Here is a 17,585-nt window from a genome sequence, read left to right as displayed (position 1 = left end):
TGAGAACTGTTGTATGAGACTTGGTTTAAGCTGCTAAATGCCGTACGCTGTTTGTGCTGATAGTTTAACTTGTTGTTGTTCAGTCGCACAGTCGAGTCCGACTCTGCGCGACCCCATGGACCAGATCACGCCAGGCCTTCCGGTCTTCCACCGTCCTCTGAAGTTTGCTCAACTTCATGTTCGTTGCATCTATGACACTGTCTAGCCATCTCATCCTTTTCCGTCCCCGTCTTCTTTGACCTTCAGTCTTTCCCAGCATCAGGGTCTTCTCCAGGGAGTGCTCCCTTCTCATTGGGTGGCCAGTTTAAATAGTTTAACTACTATGGCTTTTATGGTGTTTTGTGGTCTTATTATATTTACTACGTAGGTTGACTTAGGGAAGGCGGCCATGGTGTAGCCCACTCTTGTGAGGCCTGTGAAACTCAGCAGGCTTGATACTTGGGAGACCCCCATGAATGCAGAGGAAGGCGATGGCAGACTACTTCTGCTTCTCACTTGCCCTGAAAACCCCTTGCTGGGGTCGCCATAAATCTTCACACACCCACACAAAGCTGCCTTAAGCAGGGTCTCTGGAGAGTCGGCGTCGAAATTTTCTAAACAAATAAATTCTGTGTTAATTATGCAAATTAGGTGCTTAAAAATTTTTTTTTGCATATCTTGCGGACAGTGCTTCTGCCAGTTATGGCGAAAAAGAAAAATGTGCTGAGCAGGACGCTCAAGCTCCACCCCCTTGCTCTTTACCACCCCCTTCTGAGGCATTGGTGGGAGTCAGAGGGGAGCCGATTGGAAGGTTCTAGAAGGCTGCCATTGCTGGCTGTTTCTGCAGCGTCAAAGGGACCATGGTCATACGTTCCCAGAGCAGCCTATGAGCTGTTCTGTATCTCTCCTGCAGTGTCTGAGAACAGAAACTGTGGGGCTAGACTGGGAGCCCAGTTCCTTGCACACATTATTGCCCTTTTCCAAAGGGCAGGGCCAGCATCGGCATGCCCTGAGGTGGGGGAGCTACCAGGGCCTAGGAGTTCTGGCAGGGCCTGCTGCCACGGAGGAATCATGTGGGGGGGTGTTCAATGGTGGCGCTTCCATTGGGCACTGTGGTAGTGTTCCCATCCATGCAGAAGAAGAAGAAGAAGAAGAAGAGATTGGTTTTATACCTCACCCTTCACTACCCAAAGGAGTCTTAGAGCAGTTTACAACCGCCTTTCCCTTCCCCTACCCACAACAGACACCCTGTGAGGTAGGTGGGGCTGAGAGAGCTCTTTCGAGGACTGCTCCTGAGAGAACAGCTCTGAAAGAATTTGTAACTGGCCCAAGGTCACGCCAGCAGCTGCATGTGGAGGAGTGGGGAATCAAACGTGGTTCTCCCAGATTAGAGTCCGTGCTTCTAACCAAGACGAAGAGATTGGATTTATACCCTGTCCTACACTTAGAGTCTTAAGAGTGGCTTACAATCTTCTTCCCTTCCCCTCCCTACCACAGACAGCCTGTGAGGCAGGTGGGGCTGAGAGAGCTCTTTCGAGAACTGCTCCTGAGAGAACAGCTCTGAGAGAACTTGTGACTGACCCACGGTCACGGCCAGCAGCTGTATCTGGAGGAGTGGGGAATCAAACCTGGTTCTCCCAGATTGGAGTCCACGCTCTTAACCATGACACCAAACTGCACGCCACCTAGCGCCATTGGAGAAATGACACATGGGCAGTGGGAAGGCTCATGAAGGGGGGCAGGAAGGAAATACACACAAGAACGGGGGGGGGTTGTGGGGGAGGGGATGGAAGGGAGTCATGGGTGTGGGAAATAGCAGGAGAGAGGTCCCCTGGCCACTGTCTGCCTGGGCCTCCCCAAAACCTAAGACCGGCCCTGCACAAGGGGTCAGCCACGTTGGCACGGAAAGAAACTGAGCGTTTGAGCTTTGCGGTTCTTCTCGAAGGACTTCTTGAGCGCCCCGCGCGAGGTCTCCTCCAGGAAGTGGCTTTCTCCCCTCCTTCAGCAATGCGTGAATTGCGCCTAAATATATCTTGCAGTGAAGGGGCAGTTTGGGGCTGCTCTTTTCTCTGTCAGCTGTGTGTACGAGCGAGCGCTGTGTATTGCTGAGGCACACGCTTAAGACCTGGGAGGAAAGCGTGGGTGTCGCTTGCGGGTGCCTAACCGTGATGTCAACGGACTGCGCTTCCTGTTGCCAACAGCAGTGGAGCCTCTCTGTCAAACTTTGCTCCTTTGGCCTGCGGGCTTTCAGTGCGCCTCTCGTCTGGGGTTCTCTAATGCCTTCTGAAAATAGGCGTCTGGAATGTCTGTTGTGGTGGGAGGGGAGAGAGAGAGAGAAAGAAAGAAAGAAAGAAAGAGAGAGCCAGAGCCCTAATTATATAGCTGATAACTTTTAGAAAAGTATTTCGCTTGCTCTGAAATGCAGTGTGAAGGCTCTGTTCTTAACTGCAATGTCTCTCTCTCTCTCTTAAAAAAAAATCTTATGGCATCCATTTTGCAATCAGAACTATAGACACCGAAAAGTCCTGCTGATTTTCCTGGAGGGTTCCGTGTAGTCTTTTGGTGGTGGCGGTGGAAAGGGCCGTCAAGCCACAGCCGACTTACGGCAACCCTGTCAGGTCTTCCAGGCAAGAGACGCTCAGAGGTGGATTGCCATTGCCTGCCTCCGTGTCACGACCCTGGTATTCCTTGGAGGTCTCCCATCCAAATACTAGTCAGGGCCGACCGTGCTTAACTTCTGAGATCCGATGAGATCGGGCTAGCCTGGGCTATCCAGGTCAGGGCGGTGTAGCCTTTTGGGGTGAAGAAAATGCAGTGTCTGATAGCACTCTTGATCTCATTCTGTAGTTCATCTGGGATGAATTTCCTAGGTGGTGGTAACTGGTGACTCTGGGGAAGATTTTTAGTCTCCTTTACAGTGTATGGCAGGAGCTGCGGTGGCTCAAGTGGTTAAGACGCTGAACTGCAGACTGTGGAAGGCCAGTCGTTCAGCCGTTCGAGACCTGAGTTGCCGCATGATGGAGTGAGCTCCCATCTCTAGTTCCAGCTCCTGCCAACCTAGCAGTTCGAAAGCAAGACATTGCAAGTAGATAAATAGGTACCACTTCGTTGGGAAGGTAACAGCGTTCCGTGCGCCTTGGTGTTTAGTCATGCCGGCCACATGACCACGGAAACGTCTTCGGACAGCCCTGGCTCTTCGGCTTTGAAACGGAGATGAGCACCGCAACCCTAGAGTCGGACTCGACTGGCTTTCGAGCAAGGGGAACAGTGTATTTGCTTGCTTGGCCTACCCCGATCTGTTTCATCATAACTATCCCTAAACTCACCATGTCTGATTGGGAAAGCGCTTTGCAATCTTATGGTGCAAACCTGCGCGGTTAGTGCAGTTTATGGGCTTAAATGGGGGTATTTGGCATAGGATTGCCCTGTTAGCCTACCTGCCAAGTCAGTAACCATTACCACCGTATCACAGATGGCAGAACTGAGGCTGAGAGGCAGTGACTTGCCTAAGCAATATGAATCATAGAATGACAGAATCACAGAGTTGGAAGGGGCCGTACAGGTCATCTAGTCCAGCCCCCTGCTCAATGCAGGATCAGCCTAGAGCAGTGGTGGCGAACCTATGGCACGGGTGCCAGAGGTGGCACTCAGAGCCTTCTCTCTGGGCACGCGTGCCATTGCCCCAGCCAGGCCCAGACCATCATTAAAGTGTCGAATTCTCTGCCAAATAATTGTAAGTAAATGAAAGCATTTGGGATTGCTTTCCTTACTTTGTTTGGATCATCTTAAGTTGATGTAGGAGTTGTTTTTTCCAAAGTAGAACCTCAGTATTCAGGTTCAATTGCCGTGTTGGCACTTTGCGACAAATAAGTGGGTTTTGGGTCGCAGTTTGGGCACTCGGTCTCTAAAAGGTTCGCCATCACTGACCTAGAGCATCCCTGACAAGGGTTTGTCCAGCCGCTGCTTGAAGACTGCCAGGGAGGGGGAGCTCACCACTTCCCTAGGCAGCTGATTCCACTGCTGCACAACTCTGTCTGTAAAAAAGTATTTCTTAATCTCCAGCCGGTACCTTCCCGCCCTTAATTTAAACACATTCTTGTGAGTTCTCTCCTCTGCTGCTAACAGGAACAGCTCCCCGCCCTCTTCTAAGTGACAGCCCTTCAAATACTTAAAGAGAAGAAGAAGAAGAGATTGGATTTAAACCCTGCCCTTCACTTGGAGTCTCAGAGCGGCTTACAAACTCCTTTCCCTTCCCCTCCCCACAACAGACACCCTGGGAGGTGGGTGGGGCTGAGAGACCTCTGACACAAACTGCTCTTTCAGGAACAGCTGTGCCAGAGCTTGTGACTGACCCAAGGTCACATCAGCAGGTGCAAGTGGAGGAATGGGGAATCAAACCCGGTTCTCCCAGATTAGAGTCCGCACACTTAACCACTACACCAAACTGGCTCTCAGAGAGCAATCATGTCCCCCCTCAACCTCCTCTTCTCCAGACTGAACATTCCCAAGTCCCTCAGCCTTTCCTCGTAGGGCTTGGTCTCCAGGCCCCCGATCATCCTTGTCACTCTCCTCTGCACCCACTCCATTCTCTCCACATCCCTTTTGAAGTGAGGGCTCCAGAACTGCACCCAATACTCCAGGTGCGGCCTGACCAATGCAGTGTACAGCGAGACTATGACATCTTGCGATTTGGATGCGATGCCTCTGTCGATACACCCCAAGATCGCATTAGCCTTTTTTGTCGCTGCATCACACTGGCCGCTCATATTTAACTTACGGTCCACCTGTACCCCAAGATTTTGATCACACATACACGTGGTTAGAGGAGCTGCGGTGGCTCAAGTGGTTAAGACGCTGAACTGCAGGCTGTGGAAGGTCAGTAGTCCAGCAGTTCGAGACCCGAGTTGCCACATGACGGAGTGAGCTCCCGTCTCTAGTCCCAGCTCCTGCCAACCTAGCAGTTCGAAAGCAAGAAATTGCAAGTAGATCAATAGGTACCACTTCGGTGGGAAGGGAACAGCGTTCCGTGCGCCTTGGTGTTTAGTCATGCCGGCCACATGACCACGGAAACGTCTTCGGACAGCGCTGGCTCTTCGGCTTTGAAACGGAGATGAGCACCGCAACTCTAGAGTCGAACTCGACTGGCTTTCGAGCAAGGGAGACCTTTACCTTTACCTTTTTACACGTGGTGAGACATGAGGATATCACGGGAGGGGAGGGGTCGTGGTTTAGTGGCAGAAGAGCCGCTTGGCGTGCAGAAGGTCCGAGGTTCAATTTCCAGCATCTCCAGTTAGAAGGACCAGGTAGTCAGTGATGTAAAAGACCTCTGTGTGAGACTCTGGAGAGCTGCTGCCAGCCAGTCTGAGTAGACAACACTGACGTTGACGGACCAGTATTCTGAATCTGTGTAAGACTCTCATGCTCGGGATTCCGAGGGGGGCCGAGCAGGCCGTGAGTCGAATCCAGGATGCGTTGCTGAACAACCTTGGTCCAGGTTTGCCTCAGAATTGTTGTTGGTCAAGTTACTCTCACTTGCCACAATCGGGAGGGTTCGCATGGACCGGTACGCGTGGATACGTCTCCCTCCTCTCCATCCCCTTTGCGAACCAACCCTTCTTCCTCCCTGGCTTCACCTGTGTGGTTCCTTTATTCGTTCGGCCTCCGCACCTGTTTCGCCCACCACCCACTTCTTAAAGTAACCGCGCCACCAGCCTGGGCTCCAAGGGATCCTGGTCCCTGCGCTCCACCCACCATCCCAGTCTCCAGCGGTCAGTTCCCTGACGCCCTGCCCAAGTGGTCCCGCGTCCTCGACACCCTCCCTTCTTAGGACTGTCGCCCCTCTGTGGGCATTGGGCCAGGACCCCGGGACCTCCCGGGAACGGTCTAGGACTGATTTCCTTACATTGGCGAGTGCTAAGTGGGTGGTTTCCTGCATAGTCAGGAGGGGGTTGGCATCGCCCTCCTGACAAAGACAGCTTAATGTGTACGTTCAGTAGGTCTGCTGGATCAGCAGCAGACATGACTTTCCAGTGCTGGGCACAATGAAAGGCATGTCCTTATTAGGAGGCGGAGACTGAGGTCAGCAGGGGATACGAGGCAGGCGTACGTCCTCTTCTGTCTGCACCTCCGGGGTGGCTTGAAACACCTCTTGGCTCTGCCTCTCAGTTTGAAGCTGGGATCTCTTGCATGCAAAGAGGGTACTTTACCAAGGAGTCCCAGTCCATCCACCAGACGTTTCAGAGGGGTTTCACTTCTCTTTATTATGTCTCACTGCTGCCGCTGGTTCAAACAGGCTTTGCAGGTTTTTGAGGCCATGCAAAACAGGTTGCTGGGGCCGCAGGTGAGATGGGGGCCCGTATCCCCAGCAGCAGTGGCTCTTTGGAGTGGCCCGGGGCTCTCTGAAAGAACAGTGGCCAACTGCTGACTTCCTTAGGTGAGGCTCGCTTCCTTGGGGAGCGTTTGGAGGCTCGTTCGCCATCGTTGCAGTGAAAATAGCCGTGCTAAATACAAAAGATGAGATGGGTCGACTCCATCGGGGAAGCCACGGCCCTCGGTTTGCAAGACAGCTGACTTATTTTATTTTATTTCATTTCATTGGATTTCTTGACCCGCCCTTCCCCGCTTACACGGGGCTCCGGGCGGTTTACAACAGAAGAATTCAACACATTATAAAGCCAATTAAAACCATCAAGATTCATTATTTAAAACGTTCCAACATAAGTATTTGAAAACATTTTAAGAACAAGATGGCATAGCTGGCATTCGGTTATGGGGAGGGTGCTGGGCAAATGTAAGGAACCGTCGCTGGCCTCAACCAAAGGCCTGGCGGAACACTTCTGCCTTATATGCCTTTTAATAGGTCAGACAGGGCATGGATGTCATTCGGCAGAGAGTTCCACCAGGCTGGGGCCAGGACCGAAAAGGCCCTGCCCGAGGCCAGCCAGTTTGGTGTCGTGGTTAAGTGCACGGACTCTAATCTGGGAGAACCAGGTTTGATTCCCCACTCCTCCACTTCCACCTGGCTGGGTGACCTTGGGCAAGCTGTAGTTCTGACACAGCTGTTCTTGAAAAAGAGCAGTTTCTGTCAGAGCTCTCTCAGCCCCCACCTACCTCACAGGCAATGTTCCCTCTAAGCTGTGGAGTCTTGAGAGCAAAAATTCTACTTTGTGAGCTACTGGCATTAAAGTTGTGAGCGAGCGATTTGGCTTCTGCATAAATCCATAAATTGCTCTGGAGCCATCCCTTCCTGAGCGGAGACGAAAATGTGCGAGCCAGAGGCTAAAAAACTGTGAGCTAGCTCACACTAACTCAGCTTAGAGGGAACACTGCTCACAGGGTGTCTGTTGGGGGAGGGGGAGGGAAAGGAGTTTGTAAGCCACTCTGAGACACCTTCGGGTAGCGAAGGGCGGGGTATAAATCCAACCTCCTCTTCTTCTCTTCTCATCTTTGGGGCCGGGAACCACCAGCAGATTCTTATCTGCTGACTTACGATGACCTGTAGAGTTTTGAAGGCAAGAGATGTTCAGAGGTGGTTTGTTGTGGCCTGCCCCTGCGACATGGCCCTGGTATTCCTCGGAGGCCTCCCATCCAAATACTAGCCAGGGCCGGCCCTGCGTAGCTTCTGATCTCAACCTAGCCCGGGCTATCCAGGTCGGGGACCGTTAATTTGCAGGGTTGCCATATGTTGGAAGCGCCTTTGCAAGCAGTTAATGCTCACACAAATATGAAAGCGAACTGTGAAGGTTTCGTAACTTGCCAGATGAGGGCCTCGGACTCCGACGACAAGACCGAATCCATCTCCTTCCCCAGCTGTGTGTAGAATACCATGGTCCCTGGACGTATGAGCCTGTTCCCTCCTTCGTTCCCTAAGCCAGCAGGGAATCTCAGACAGCTCCTTCCCTTGCGGTCTGCTGTGTTGTGACATAAAACCTCTGCCGGGTCGAACGTCCTCCGGCTCTTGTGTTGTGGCGTCTCCAAGAAGGGAGAAGAATGTAAACAAGACAGTTTCGAGGAGTTGTGGGAAACAAACGATATTATGGAAAAATTAGCTGCAGTGGTTTGCTGTGCCTCCAGCATTTTCGGGGTGGGGGGGTGGGGTATTAATTTTTTTTGGCAACAACACGTTTAAATTCATTATGAGAAGCATGTTTTAACTTTTAGCTTACCAGATTTCCCTTTGTATTTGATAAATCCTTTATAGCCACTTTGCAAATAAGTTTACAGACATTAGGAGACTGTGTAAGGTCACCGGCTGCTTGTTTTGAGCAACGCAGCGACCTGAAAATTAATAAAATAATGCAGCCTTCCAGTTTATCTTTAATTTATCTATACCCTGCCTTTCTCCACGATGGGGACTCAAAGCAGCTTCCATTGTTCCTCTCTCCTCCATTTCATCCTCCCGACGACCCTGTGAGGTGGGTTAGTCTGAGAGTGCGAGACTGGCCCTAGATCACCCAACCAGCTTCCGTGGCGCAAGTTGGGATTTGAACCTGGGTCTCTCGCAAACTAGTCTGACACTTTAACTATGTGGGTCCCAGACCATTAGGAGGAGAGGAGAGGAGGAATGGATTTATACCCCGCCCTTCACTTTTGAACTTTGGTGCTGGAGAAGACTCTTGAGAGTCCCTTGGACTGCAAGAAGATCAAATCAGTCAGTCCTAAAAGAAATCAACCCTGACTGTTCCCTGGAAGGCCAGATAATGAAGCTGAAGCTCAAATACTTTGGCCACCCAATGAGAAGGGAGCACTCCCTGGAGAAGACCCTGATGCTGGGAAAGATTGAAGGTCAAAGAAGACGGGGACGGCAAAGGATGAGAGGGTTAGACAGTGTCATCGATGCAACGAACATGAAGTTGAGCCAACTTCAGAGGACGGCGGAAAACCTGGCGTGATCTGGTCCATGGGGTCGCGAAGAGTCGGACTCGACTGTGCGACTGAACAAGAACAACTTCACTTGGAGTCTCAGAGCAGCTTACGAACTCCTTTCCCTCCCCCTCCCCACAACAGACACCCTGTGAGCAATGTTCCCTCTAAACTGTGGAATCTTGTGAGCAGAAATTCTACTTTGTGAGCTACTGGCATTAAAGCTTTGAGCGAGCGATTGGGCTCCTGCATAAATTAGCCTGCTCTGGAGCCATCCTTCCTGAGCTAAGACAAAAAACTGTGAGCTGGAGGCTAAAAACTGTGAGCTAGCTCACACTAACTCAGCTTAGAGGGAACACTGCCTGTGAGGTAGGTGAGGCTGAGAGAGCTCTGAGAGAACTGTCCTTGAGAGAACAGCTCTGAGAAAACTCGTGACTGACCCAAGGTCACACCAGCAGCTACCTGTGGAGGAGTGGGGAATCCAACCCAGTTCTCCCAGATTAGAGTTCACACACTTAACCACTACACCAAACCGGCTCATTGGGGCCTTAAAGGTTAACACCAGAACCTTGAACCTGATCTGGTACTCCACCGAGAGCCAGTGCAGCTCACGCAGCACAAGCTGAATGTGTGCTGTTTGTGGGATCCCCGTAAGGACCTGCGATGCTGCATTCTGGACCAGTTAGCGTTTCCAGGTCAGTCTCAAGGGTAGCACTATGCAGAGCGAGTTACAGTAGTCTAATCTGGAGGTGACCGTTGCATGGATTACTGTGGCCAGGTCAGAATGAGACAGGTAGAGAGCCAAGTGCCTGACCTAGCTGCAAGAACACCAGTCTGGTGACATTTGTGACCTGGGCCTCCATTGACAAGGATGTGTCCAGAACCACGCCCAGGCTCTTGATAGTTGGTGCTGATATTAAGGGCACACAGTCAAGAGCTGGGAGGTGGCACTAGAGATGTAAAATTTCCGGAAATTTTGAAGCTCGGAAAAAAACGGAAATTTTCGGAAAAACGGAAAAATGCTACATTAGCATTTCTTTTGTCTTTTCTAGATTGAAAGCCATTCTGTTACTTTAGGAACATAAAATATGACTATGGACATGTTTACTTGGCATGAAATTATCACAACTAGCATATTAAAAATATAGTGTATCCAAACAATTATTACAAACAGAATACCCACCCACATGCAAAAACAAAACTGAAACCTTTTTCTTTTCTTGTGACAATAGCACCTCCTAAAGGAAGAAATGCATCTTGTTCTTGCATTGGAGAGTTTGCTGGGGCGTCATACACCCTCAGCCCAACAGCAGATACCGCTGGGTGCCGTCAGCATACTGGTGGCATCCCAGCCCAAAGCTCCACACCAACTGTGCAAGGGGGCACATGTAGATGTTAAACAGCATCAGAGAAAGGACTGCCCCCTGGGGAACCCCATATACTAATGGGTACCCAGTTGACACCCTCTCTCCCCGTGCCATCCTCTGTCTCTCACCTTGGAGAGATGAGGTAGGCCACTTCGAGACTACCTCATGAACTCCTACGTCGGCGAGGCGGTGGGTCAGAAGCTCACGATCAACCGTGTCAAACGCCGCTGTAAGGCCAAACAGTAACAGCAACATCGACCCATCTCGACCCAGCTGTTTGCGGCGATCGTCTGTGAGGGCGACCAAGGCCGTCTCCGTCCCATGGCCAGGGCGGAAGCTGGACTGGAACGGGTCCAGTGCTGATGTGTCACCCAGAAGGCTCTGGAGCTGTTCTGCCACCACTCTCTCAGTTACCTTGTTCAGAAATGAAAGATCCGGAACAGGGTGGTGATTGGAAGGATCTGCAGGATCCAAGGTTGTTTTTTTTTAAAGAGCGGTACAACCAGTCCAACGTTCTTAACCACTTCACCACACTGGCGGTCGTTGAGCTTGAATGCATGAAGTTGCTGTAGAGTGACTCAGACCCGTTGTCTGCGATGGCCAGCAGCAGTTCCCTCGAGCAAAGAAAATCGTTTTATAGCACTGAACTCTCCAGAGCCTTTATGACCGGAGGTACAGGGGACTGAATCTAGGACCTCCGGCATGCCCAGCGGGCCCTCTAGCACTGAGCTGTGCTCCCTCTCCACTGTCGTTCCTGAAAGTGCTTTTCACTCACGCACAGGTAAGTGTGTCAGTAGCTGTTTCCATGCTTGGTTTTATCCTCACCTCTAACGTGCCTGGTCTTGAAATTCCATTTGTTTTTGCCAGGTCTGTATCTAGGGGCAATTTTGCATCTAGCATTCACTCCACCTTTTCTCAACCGGGAGGAAAAAGTGCAGCTCAAAACCACATTCAGATACCTTGGGGCAATGCCGTACTGACTGCAAAGTCACCCCTGAACGGCTATAAAGCAGCCATAGATCTATGCAGGAGGTACCATAAAACCCGATGATCAAAGGAAGCGAAAGCAGCATGCAGAGCAGAGGGTACCATAAAACCCGATGATCAAAGGAAGCGAAAGCAGCATGCAGAGCAGAGGGTACCATAAAACCCGATGATCAAAGGAAGCGAAAGCAGCATGCAGAGCAGAGGGTACCATAAAACCCGATGATCAAAGGAAGCGAAAGCAGCATGCAGAGCAGAGGGTACCATAAAACCCGATGATCAAAGAAAGCGAAAGCAGCATGCAGAGTAGAGGGTACCATAAAACCCGATGATCAAAGAAAGCGAAAGCAGCATGCAGAGCAGAGGGTACCATAAAACCTGATGATCGACGGAAGCGAAAGCAGCGTGCAGAGCAGAGGGTACCATAAAACCCGATGATCAAAGAAAGCGAAAGCAGCATGCAGAGCAGAGGGTACCATAAAACCCGATGATCGACGGAAGCGAAAGCAGCGTGCAGTGCAGAGGGGAATTTCTGGTCCAATGTGGGTTTTGTAAAACAACCGAGGAAAAAGCCAGTGCAGAATCGCCCAGAGTCTCTGGCTGGAGACAGATGGCTGAAAAACCTGATTGTTGAAGAAGGCAGCAATAGAGGCATCGTTGCCCCTGTGGTGTGGGCAGACCTCCCAATGTCATCTGTTTGCAGTTCTTGGCCAGTTGGCTCTTTGCTTGTTGTACCTTCATGTGGGAAGCACTGTTCATCTTTTGCCGGCTTTCTCTGTTGCTGTCCTTTTCTCAGTCCTTTACAACTGAGTATGGGGGTGGGGGGAGAAACCTCCCTGTTGGCTTCCAGAAGCAGCTGGAAGTTGATATTTACATGGACTCTTTGCTAGCAAGCCTGTTTGATGTTAGTGTGATGGACCATGTTTACGTGGTTTTCCTTTACTGCGTAATTTGGTGCTGGTTTTTAAAACGTTTTCATGTTTGGTTTTTATAAGCTCCCTCAGTAGTGCAAAGTGCCATTGAGTCGCAGCTGACTCGTGGCGGCCCTGTAAGGTTTCCAGGGCAAGAGGCATGCAGGGGTCGTTTCACATTGCCTGCCTCTGTGTCACAACCAGGGGTCATTTCGTAGAAAAAGAGGTGCAGGAGCTCATTAGCATAACTTATTTGCATATGCCACACCCCCTGACGTCACCGGAAGTGTGTCAGGAGGCAACAGGCTCCACTGGACTGTTTTGGATTGCTAGCTATTTGGGGGGGGGGGGACATGCAGATCTGTCCTCGCAGAGGAGGGAGAGCTCGTACCTGAATAAAAGTTGGTCTTAAAGGTGGCACTGGACTGTTTTGGATTGCTAGCTATTGGGGGGGGGGACATGCAGATCTGTCCTCGCAGAGGAGGGAGAGCTTGTACCTGAATAAAAGTTCATCTTAAAGGTGCCACTGGACTGTTTTGGACCGGGGGGCCGGGGGGGGAGCTCTGCAGCTTACCTGGCTGCTTCTTGCTCTGACTGAGGGCTGCTGGGAGCAGGGGGTGGGGCTTGTTGCATGTGCCCGCCCCCTGGGCTCTTTACTGCCAGAGCTTTGCTCCTGTGCGCTCCTGCAGGAAATGACCCCTGGTCACAACCCTGGTATTCCTTGGTGAGTACTAACCATCTGAATACTAACCAGGGCCGACACTGCTTGGAAAGTGCTGTCGAGTCGTGGCCAACTTATGGTGACCCTGTAGGGTTTTCAAGGCAAGAGATGTTCAGAGGTGGGTTAGGCCCTGGTTAGGACTTGGATGGGAGACCACTAAGGAAGTCCAGGGTTGCTACACAGAGGCAGAACAACGGCAAACCCACCTGTGAATGTCTCTTGCCTGGAAAACCCTACACAGTCACCAGAAGTCGGCTGTGACTTGACGGCATGTTCCGCCACGACCACCACACGTTGGTAATTGTGCAGAGCTAGACCTTTAGACTGGGCATTTCCAAACTGTGTGCCACAAAACCAGTAGTAAATTAAATTATTTTTTTTATTAGCCCTTTTTAAGAATTTTACGAAACCAACAAACAGTCAATTGTTACTTAAACTTACAGAGAGAATTAAAAATAAATCAAATAATGATACAGAGGATTTCTTGGAAGAATGTCCTTTTCCATTAAGTAACTTATACTTGGGAACCAAACCTTTACCACTCTATTATGATATCGTGTTACTGAAAGCTTATGAAGACTATAAGACAGTTTACTCAAAATAAAATAATCCCAATTTTTTATTAACCATTGTTGAACGGAGGGAACTTGTCTATCAATCCATTTTGTTGCAATCATAGATTTTGCTATGATCAGTAAGGTCTAAACTGCTTCTTTTTGACGCGTTGTCATCTGTAATGTTGTCCAATTTTCCAATAATACTACTTCCGGTGTCAATGGTATTTGCACTGATATCATATCTTTTATTTTAGAAATTATTTGAATCCAAAAATCTTGTATCAAAGGACATAAATGAAATTATTAATGGCTCCAGTGAGCCTTATACTGTGATTTGGCATCATTTTCTGTTCAGTCTGCCTATGCTGGAGGCAGCAGCACGGCGCCCCTCCTCTAGAGGAGGCCACATGTCGTGCCTGAACTGTTGCTCTGGACTTACTTTCTTCCTGGTTGGAAGGATTCTCAGACTAGTGGCTTGTACAGAAAACTCTGTGGGCAGATAGTTTTTGAGCTTGAGTGTCCCCCCTCTCTTCTTGTACATTATTCTTAATCTCTTAATTTATATTGCTACAAATACAGTATTACAGACAGCGGGAAACTCAGTGAAGATTCAAAACTTCACTTCAGTGCTTTTTGATCTGTCTGGATCCCTTGGATAAATAATTTTTTTTTAAAAAAAAAAAAAAGAAGGAAATGCAATATGCACTTTATTGTAACGCAGATGAGCTCTGAGAAAAACTGATTTCCTGAATGAACCATTTGGACCGTCTCTGAGGACTTTAGGATCCACGTAATTAATTTAATTCCACTTGCTTTCATTAAAATCGTCTCCTGTTTTTTTTCCTATGGCACACAGTTACAGATGCACTTAAAGTTGGAACCACAAGTGTTTGGAGAGAGGAATATAAAGACTTAGTAATGGGTTTTGAGAGGCTTCTGGCAACAGAGAGAGAGAGAGAGAGAGAGAGAGAGAGATATCGTTATCCCCCCCCCCCCGACAACTGTAATATATTTTATGTTTGTAACTCAGATGCGGGACAAGGGCATTAATTTGTACGATAGCACTGAAATGGAAAAGATCATTGAAGTACGATCAGTACTGGAGTTGGTGGGCGGAAGAAGGATATGTACTGGAAAAGGGCTAGTAATCAAATGAGGCATTTAATCACAAGTCTGGTACACAAGCGCTTGCGCTTTCTGGCTGGACCAGACTTGGTCTCCATAGCAGGATCCAGATCTGAGCTGGGGGTTCTCCAACTTGGGGTCTCTGAGCTCAGGTGTGTGTGTGTAAAGTGCCCTCAAGTTGCACCCAATTTATGGTGACCCTGTAGGGTTTTCAAGAGAAGAGACCTTCTTCAGAGGGGGTTCGCCATCGTCTGCCTCTGGGTAGAGGCCCTGGAATTCCGTGGTGGTCTCCCATCCAAGTACTAAATAGGGCTGACCCTGCTTAGCTGCCGAGATCCAACGAGATCGGGCTAGCTTGGACCATCCAGGCCCTGAGCTCAGGTGCTAGAGTTTAAATAGGACGTTGAAGTACAGCATGCAGAAGGTCCAGCTCTGTTGAATGGGAATGAGCAGAAGACCAGCTCCTTGTCCATCATCCTGGGCGTCAGGGCTATTTTTGGGCAGGAACGCACAGGAACGGAGTTCCGGCTGGCTCCAGAGTTGGCCACGCCCAGCAGGAACTAATTAGCATAATGGGCCACAACCAACAGCAGGAACTCATTAGGATTGGCCACATTAGGGGTGTGTGGCCTAACATGCAAAGGAGTTCCTGCTGCAAAAAAAGCCCTGGGTTTTGACAATAAACAAAGTAAACAGAATAAGAAGCAAAAGGTGGGTGTGGCTGGATGACCACACTTCTGGTAACATGGGGTGTGGCCTAATATGCTAATGAGCTGTGCTGTTAGGGTATGGCCTAATATGCTAATGAGTTTCTGCTGTTGGGCGTGGCCTGTTATACTAATGAGTTCCTGCGGGGCTTTTTTCTACAAAAAAACCCCTGCTGGGCGTTGTTGCTAAAGTCACCAGTGCAAGCCAACCAGAAGCAAAGCAGAATTGCTGTCTTTTAGCTCTCTGAGAATTAAGGACACAGCCCTTCCCCCCCCTTTCTTTTTTTTTGCCTTCTCAACTTTAGTTGTCCACCTTGTGTGTATAGATAGCCGGGCTCTATGTTGGACCAATCCTGGCCCTGCAAGTGGAGGCTTCTGGGACTGGAAGGCCTGGACTCCAGCTACAGTTTGTTGCGACAACGAAATGCAGACACCTGAGTAAACGGGAATCCGTTTCCTTCCTCCTTTCCCCTCCTTCCCCCTGCCTAGATTTAAAATCCCCCCCCTTTTTTTTCTGGAACAGGAGAGACAAACATCAGATTGGCATTTGACTGAAGGCTTCCCAAACCAGGAAGTTTTAAGACGTACTCCTGAGTGTGAAGGGGAACTTCTCAGCCATAAGATTTGTCTCTGCCTGTCAAACAAATTTTTATCTGTTTCTCATGATGTATGAAGGCAGCCTCTATCTTTTTCTGTCCTGCCTGCATGCACGCACGTGGACCCCCGACCTTCTCCTCAGCTGGGGCCTTCTCCAGCCTCTGGGGGGTTCCTTGACCAAGATGGCTATCAGGACAGTTTGTTTCCATTGAAAAAGCATCTGTAGCCCTGAAAGAACGCAAGTGTTCTTTTCTTTGGGTATAACGGAGGGGGGCTTTGGTCCAGGAACACAACCAACAACCCCCCAGTGAAACGAAACATAGAATCATAGAGTTGGAAGGGATCTCCAGGGTCATCTAGTCCAACCCCCTGCACAATGCAGGAAATTCACAAATACCTCCTCCCCACATCCCCAGTGACCACTATTCCATGCCCAGAAGATGAAAGGGCCACAAGAACCAAGCACTCATGCAACCCTCCCTGCCCTCCCTCCCATAATCTGCCTAAATTCACAGAATCAGCATTGCGGTCAGATGGCCATCTAGCCTCTGTTTGAAAACCTCCAAAGAAGGAGAGCCCACCACCTCCCGAGGAAGCCTGTTCCCCCAAGGAACCGCTCTGTCAGGAAGTCCTTCCTAACTTTTAGCTAAAAACTCTTCTGATTTAATTTCAACCCGTTGGTAACCGCTCTGTCAGGAAGTTCTTCCTAATGTTTAGCCGAAAACTCTTCGGATTTAATTTCACCCCGTTGGTTCTGGTCTGACCTTCTGGGGCAACGGAAAACAACTCCGCACCATCCTCCAAGTCCTTGAAGATAGTTATCGTATCACCTCTCCGTCGTCTCCTCTTCAGGCTAAACATACCCAGCTCCTTCAACCTTTCCTCATAGGACTTGGTCCATGCAGGTCCACAATGCTCAGATTGTGACCAAACTAAACCAGCAATCAATAGCAATGAGGGAGAATAACCAACCTTTTGTTTGAATACCTGCCCATATCTTTACCCAACGGGGTAATGAAGTGCTTTTTGCTAAAGCGAGAACAGAGGTCATTTCGGGGGGGATCGCGGGGGATCGCACTTCCCCCGGGTGAGGTACGGGGGCGGGGCACATGACGAAGCCCCGCCCTCTGCTTCCGGCCGCCCCTCTTCCGGCCCTCATTCAGCCAGGAGGAGGCTGGAGAAGAGGGAGGGTAAGTTGCTTCCTCCCTGCCTTTCCCCATCCCTGCCTGCCTGGGGCCAGGGAGGGCCTTCACGGGGCTTCCTTGCACTCCAGACGGCCTTGCAGGTCCACTGCTGGGCCCCTCATGGGGCTAGGCAGTGGAGCTGCAAGGCCGCCGCCGGCGGCCAGGATTGTTGGGGGCGGGGTGTGTGGCCTTATGACACACTTCTGGTGATGTCAGGGGGTGTGGCCTTATGACACACTTCCGGTGATGTCGGGGGGGGGGGTGGCATATGCTAATGAGTTATGCTAATGAGTTCCCCTAGCTCTTTTTCTACGAAACGACCCCTGAGCGAGAAAGATCAAGCTGCCTGTGAGCCTGTGTGGGATTAGACCAGCTTTTTGGCACTGAATATTTGAACTCAGTTTCGTTTCCACCCCATTTAGAGAACGGCCCTCTTGTGGGATTCTTGGTTTACTTCAGCAAAATGCACCGGAGGCTCTTTTAGCATAAAAATAAACACACAGGGCATATAGGTTAATTTTTTTTTCCATATAAAGATGTTCTTGTGTACGTGTGCAATTAGTCAAAATGCATTTTCTTTGCATTATTTAT

This window comes from Gekko japonicus, unplaced genomic scaffold (genome assembly GCF_001447785.1).
Source record: "Gekko japonicus isolate JY-2015 unplaced genomic scaffold, Gekko_japonicus_V1.1 scaffold64, whole genome shotgun sequence".
In the NCBI taxonomy this organism is placed as follows: domain Eukaryota; kingdom Metazoa; phylum Chordata; class Lepidosauria; order Squamata; family Gekkonidae; genus Gekko; species Gekko japonicus.
Note: the sequence above shows the minus strand (reverse complement) of the source record.